The sequence below is a fragment of the Microtus oregoni genome, unplaced genomic scaffold (assembly GCF_018167655.1).
Source record: "Microtus oregoni isolate MIOR12 unplaced genomic scaffold, Mior012 000016F_ref0000370, whole genome shotgun sequence".
Classification (NCBI taxonomy): Eukaryota; Metazoa; Chordata; class Mammalia; order Rodentia; family Cricetidae; genus Microtus; species Microtus oregoni.
This window is the reverse complement of record NW_024543075.1, coordinates 22,759,204-22,766,097: the sequence shown is the minus strand read 5'-3', so window position 1 is coordinate 22,766,097 and position 6,894 is coordinate 22,759,204.

The following is a 6,894-nucleotide window of genomic DNA, read 5'->3' as shown; positions in this document are numbered from 1 at the left end:
CCGCCCAAGCCTCTGTTAGCTCCGTACGCTGGCGACGCATAGAGCGGCGCTTGAGGACTCCGCGGGCGCTGGCGACCCCTGGCGGCTCCTGGAGGCGCTGCGCCCACCTCCGTTTGAAGGACGAGAGCTACCTTGGTGCCAACTGCACAAATGCCATCTGCTCTTAAACAGTTACAGACAAAAAAGGAACTTATTTATTTTCTCAGAGTTCTGAAATATATTGTTTTAAGAATGTCCGCCTTTGATTCTGGAATTGTGGCAAACGTCTTTAAAGTTAGCACTCTGGAGCAGGAGGGTCTCTGTGAATTCGAGGCCAGCCTGATCTACACCGCAAGTTCCAAGCCAGTCAGAGCTACATATTAAGACCCTGTCTCAAAAAATAAAATATGCCACGATTCTCCCATAGCATTAAGATTTTTTTGTTTGAATGAAAACTCAGTACAAAATATGAGTGTGAAACAGAATGGATTTAAGACTAGTAGCCAGCTGTGGCTGCTACATCTATGATCTCAGCTCCAGAGGCTGAGGCAGATGATGGTAATCTAGACTACATAGCAAGGTACCGTCTCTAACTAAATAAACAACCCAAAACACACATACACAAACAACCCCCAAAAGCCCATGTGCTTGCTTATGTAATCTGAAGACTGATAAATGTGGAAGTATAACAATCCATATTTTAAATTTTGGTAATGTACAACTCCGGGTTAAGTCTGCAGTACAGCAAAAGGTACGACTGGACAATCTGTAAGCAATATAACCAACAAAACGAACAAGTGGCAACTTTAGCGTCCACACACCAGTTCCACTATGTAAGGCAAACACCCAAGGGGCAAACTCCTAAATTTTTATGCACTTTCAAAGTGTCCTTTATTTTCAGCGAAGGCTTTCTGGTGTAAGCTGAGCATGCCTGGAGGCATTCCTGTTCATCCCCCCCCCCCTTAATCTCATAAACACATACCCCCTGACCTAAAAATGTACCTATCTTCTTAAATTAATTAAGCTGAGCATGTTCAGAAGTGTTTGTAGGGATGAGAGTATGATTAAGAATGGGCCAGCCACACTCCAGCACTTCCCCTTTTAGGAGCTGTAGGATCCTGACCCAGGGCAACAGGAGGATATCTGAGTCTCTGAGGGCCCAGTATTGACTTTGTATCCGAAGCCAGAGGCCTTGAAGCAGCCTAATGACTCACAGCAATGAACATTCTTAAGTCAAGCTGCTTGGAGGAGAGTATACTATGTGACACACCGCAATTTCCAGTGTCACCATGACAAATGACTATATGATGGAGATGCGGGAGGGATGGAGGAACAGAATGGCACGTGCACCAGAACGCTGCAGTTGGTAGAGGAGCAGGGTCGACAAGATGTTTTTGTTTTGTTTTGTCTTTTCTAATTTTATTTACTTCGGGAGGGAGGCTACAAGAGTGGAGGGTGAATATAGAAACACTGGGAAATGGGGAATTGGGGTACATCAAGTGAAATACCTAAAGATTCAATAAAAAAATTATGTTATAAAAAAACAAAAACATGGGCCAACCCGTGTGGATATATAGAGCTCACTGAATAAAATTCCCCAGTGTTGGGGACCCGGGGGGGGGGGGGGGGGGGGAAGGTCGCGCAAAGATGAGAACACCACCAAGTCTAATAAACCAGAAGCAAACTTTATTCCAGAAACCAGATCCTAGGAAAACCAGAAGCAAACTTAAAAATAAAAATAAAACGCCGCAGGGCACAGAAGCTTATCAGCTAGCTGAGACCACAGCCAGAGATGGTGTTTGTTAGGCTGTGGTCCCGACTAGTTTTTGAACCCACCTTTTATAGTAAGGCACCAAGCACTAGGTCTGGGCAAAGGAATTTTTACAACCTTGCCCTGATGCTTGGGTTAGTCAGCAGAGACCCTAGAGAGGGGAGTGAGTTTTAATGTCAATGGGTAACTAGGCAGCCATCATGAAATATGTTTCAGAGGCGATTACAGCGAAAATCACTAATTGTAAGAAAACAGATGTCTTTAGCAATTATTTAGAAAAGGGACTGCTAGTAATACGAGACGGTTAATAAATTAGGATTAACTGGTTCTTAGGCTGAGAATTTAGAAGATAGCGGAAAGCTTTTCACACTATCTAAAGATAAAACTCAGATACTGACTGCCATACTTTACAACCTCCATTATCAGAGCTCATCAATTAAACCATTGTTTGTATTTTTCCACTGTCTCCTGTACCTCCAGGCAGTGTATACTGAAGCCCTATGCCTCTCCTTAATGGTGACAGTTTTCCATAACAGAGGTCAGTATCTCTGTCTCCTAAAGCTTAACTCAGTTCACATCTGTCGTTTATCAAGGATGGCCAGGACACTACTCTCAGTTTGCAGGGAGAAGCTCTGGCCTTGTAAAAGAAACATCTAGTTGTGAAATGACCTAAGCTTCCCAAGCTTCTGAGAAAACAGCTCACTGTGAATGAATAATCTTAGATCTGCTGAGAAAGCTGCTGATAGTCTGTTCTCATTCTCCTAGACTTATAAATTTATATTTCTTTATTTTTACATTCTTATTTTTGGAATCTACATTTTTATTTTCTTATTCTTGGACTCTTCACCCAGTACCTTTGTTTAATGAGTATCTGCCTTTGCTCTCCTGACTGCTGCACTATTTTACGTCTTGGCTGTACTTCGGACCAATCACGTGGGTAAACATTCACTTCAAGCTATACTCAGACTACCTTCCCAAGAAGCTTTCCCCCCCTAATTTAGCAGCTAGCGTAATAATTGCGAGATTTATTCAGCACATGGTTAATGTAGACTGGGTAACTGCGAGGTCTATTAATTAGTCTCTTGTTTAAAGATTATGAGACTTCAAAAAAATTCTATAATCAAGGTAAATCAAATTTTTCTTTCTTCTTTTGCTTAGTCTGAGTATTGGGAAGACCCTAACTGCCATCATCCGAAGATCTGGACATTTCCTATAAAGAGTGGGATGGTTTGTGGAGAAGAGGATTTGGGCCATGTGATGTAAGCACAAGAACACATGACCTTGCTGTTTCCTTCTCCCCCAGCTCTTCACTCAACTCCTAGTTTCTGTTAATGTTATCTAGGATTGAAATCCAGATGATTTAACAACCACCTTCAATTAAAAATTTCCCTTTGCACAGCAATAAACATGTAGTTTTCTATTTAGGCCCAAGGGCCATGTCACTAGTTTGAGCTAGAAACCAGACAGGTGGGCTGTAAATCCAGACAGCTGCTGGGAGCAGCGGGGTGGCACAAGGAGGAAGAAAGGTGTGCCTCTTGAGTTACACAGGGAGGTCATCAGGCCAACTGAAGGAGAAAGGATGGCTCTTCAGAGAAATGGTGAGAAAACCCAGAGGGTCAAGGAAATCATGCTTAGGCTTTGGGCCAGTACCTGAAAAGAAGGGTTATACTTTTATGTTTTTTTTTTTGTTTTGTTTTGTTTTGTTTTTACCTAAAGCTTGAAAAAGTGGGCAGGCTTAGCAGTCAGACTTGTAAGATTGTATTCTGATCATCTCCTTGTCCTAACCATACAGAACACCCTAACCCTAACCTATGGCAGGGCAGAATGTAGCTAGGCTGGAAAGCCAAACTGAATCCAGGGAGAAAGAAAGGAAGGCGGAGTCAAGGGAAACACTGGAAGCCTCCAGAGAAGCAAGATGTGAGGTAACAAGCCACAAGCCTCATGGTAAAATATAAACTAATAGAAAGGGGTTAAACTGTAAGAGCTAGTTAATAATAAGCCTGAGCTAATAGGCCAAACAATATGTAACTAATATTAAGCCTCTGAATAGTTATTTTAAAAGTAGTTATGGGACCAGGTGGGATGAGAAAGCTCTGTTAAATCTGCAAAAAATGAGGCAAGGCTATACATACCTATAATCCTAGCATGCTGAAGGTGGAGGCAGGAGATGGGGAGTCTGAGGTCATCCTTGGCTACATAGCTAGTTTGAGGCTAGCCTGTGACACATGAGACACTTTCTCAAAAGGGGAATGGAGATGGGCAAGGTGTGGTGGCACTTGCTACCCACAACCTGGGAAATTGAGGCAGGAAGATACTGAATCTAGAAGTACTTGGGCTATACAGCAAGACCATCTGGCCTCAAAAAACCAACCAACCAAAAGAGGCTATATAGATGGCTCATCAGTCAAGAGCACTAGGTACTATTCCAGGATCCAGGTTCAATCCCCAGCATCCTCACAACTATTCACGTCTCCATTTCTAGGTGATCTGATGCACTTTCTGGCCTCTGAGGGTACCAGATGCACAAATAGTACAGATATACATGTAGGCAAAACACCCATATACATCAAAAAGAATTTTTTTAAAAAAAGAATGTGGGAGAACCTCTCCAAATCCCTTAAAACCACAGGCTCAAATCCAAGAAGACACTGTCCAGACAGAAGCAGCAGAACCATTTCTCTAGAACTGCTTCCTGTGTGGTAAGAACAGCTTACCCTCAAAAGACAAGCTCTCCTGATGAGGGCTAACTTATACTGCACAGTCTCCCTTATTTCTGAGAAGGTAGGTAAGGATCTGCAAGTGGGAAGGTGAGCGACACAAGCCAGGCATGCAGGCATATACCTGTTATCTCAGCACTTGGCAACAGAAACCGGAGGATCTAGAGTTCAAGGCCAGGCTTGGCACAAAACCTTTTCAAAATACTAAAAACCAAAACGACAGAAGAGGTGAGAGCCTTTTCAGTAGTACCCCATCTGAGTGAATAAGCACTCCAGTGCCTCCCTTGTACACACCCCAGCAACACATCAGGTATCCTTCTTCCTTACAACCCATTTGCCCCGCTGTCACCCCCTTCTTTTCAATCCACTCTTCTTTGTGTGCTAGGCAAGTGTCCTCATCCATTTCTCTACCTTTAATAATTTGTCTGGTTCTTTCCCATGAGTCCATATACATGCTTGTTTCTAACTTAAAGCCAGAGGACCCTTCCAATGACCTTTGTATACTTCTGGTGCTACCATTCCTCCTTGTCATGGTCAAGCGTAAGAAACGACCTATATTTAATTCTTCACTTTCTAACTCACTCTTGACAACTAGATTCTTTTCCCCCACCCTCCTTTCTTTCTTTAAGACCCGGTCTTTTGTAGCTCAAGTTGGCACTTGGGAAGATGAAAAGAGTAATAGCTGTAAGTTTGAGACAAGCCTGGACTAACATAGTGAGTCCCAGTGCAGCGTGAGACTTTATCTCAAATGAAATATGTAAATAAATCTCCTTCATCCACCATTTAAATACCAGTCTTAGGGTGCTGCCTTTAATCCACCCTCTGCTTTAAACATTCAAGATTTTAGAACCAATGTGCTCCAGAGATGTTAATTCCCACCTGAATCTGACTCTGATTAACAGTTCAATATCCAATTACCTAGTAAATGTTCTTTTTGGGTGATTTCTAAGTATTCAAACAAATCTTCTTCTTCCAACTACTGATAACATCACTCATCAAGCCCAGGTTTTAGGATGCCTTCATTTCCTCCCTACTCAGGCACAGTCCTGCTCACTTCCTTGTTGTCCACCGGCTCTGCCAAGGGTCAGACCCCTCTGCCCTCTGTCTGCCTCTGTTCTGTCTGACCTTCACGAGCCTTTACTCACTTTGGAGAACAGAGTATGACCTGATTTTACAACTCAGCCTCTCTTTTTCAACTGCACAATAAAGTTCGGACAAGACTGATTCTCAGGGGATGGAGAGATGGCTAAGTGGTTAAGAGCACCGCCTGCTTGTCTAAAGGTCCTGAGTTCAATTCCCAGCAACCACATGGTGGTTCAAATCATCTTTAATGAGATTTGGTGACTTCTTCTGGCCTGTAGGCATGCATGTAGACAGAATACTGTATACACAATAAATAAATCTTAAAAAAAAAAAAGACTGATTCTCTATGACATAGTTTGTCTTTGTAAATCTGAGCTGTCTGTCCTTTCTGCCTGGAATCCTTCACTTTGGCTTCATTTATTCATCCTGTGGGAATCACCTGTCAGCCTCCATGGAGCTTTCCAGGTTGTTCTAACTGCACAATATTTGCATCTCCATAGCAGCACTGGAGCTAACTTTTTTTTTTTTTTTTTTTTTTCCGAGACAGGGTTTCTCTGTGGCTTTGGAGCCTGTCCTGGCACTAGCTCTGTAGACCAGGCTGGTCTCGAACTCACAGCGATCCGCCTGCCTCTGCCTCCCGAGTGCTGGGATTAAAGGCGTGCGCCACCATCGTCCGGCTGGAGCTAACTTTTTTTTTTTAAATATTTATTTATTATGTATACAATATTCTGTTTGCGTTATGTCTCCAGGCCAGAAGAGGGCACCAGACCTCATTACAGATGGTTGTGAGCCACCATGTGGTTGCTGGGAATTGAACTCAGGATCTTTGGAAAAGCAGGCGATGCTCTTAACCACTGAGCCATCTCTCCAGCCCCCTGGAGCTAACTCTTAAAGGACCCACACAGCACTTAAGCTTTATGTTTCCCAGGACAGAAAGTGATGTTAAATTTCATTCAGTACTGTAAATTGATTTATTTTATGGGCATCTGTGAATTGCCTGCATATATGTCTGTGTGAGGGTGTCAGGTACCCTAGAACTGGAGCTATAGATAGTTGTGAACTACTATATGGGTGCTGAGAATTGAACCGAGGAATCTGGCTATTTTTGCCTTCCCAGTGCTAGAATTACAATTCTGTCACTATGTCATTGTCCCCCCTGGTAATTGATGTCAAGTATATGCAAGTACTTTACTGATTATCTTCCACAGCCTTCTAAGTAATTCTTATTATTGAAATGACCTGAACAGACTGGGAAAAAAAAAGGAATAGCCAAGCAGGATGTATCAAAATAAATATTTATTAACATTTACTGTTTATGTACACCTATAATAGCAAATGTGCAAA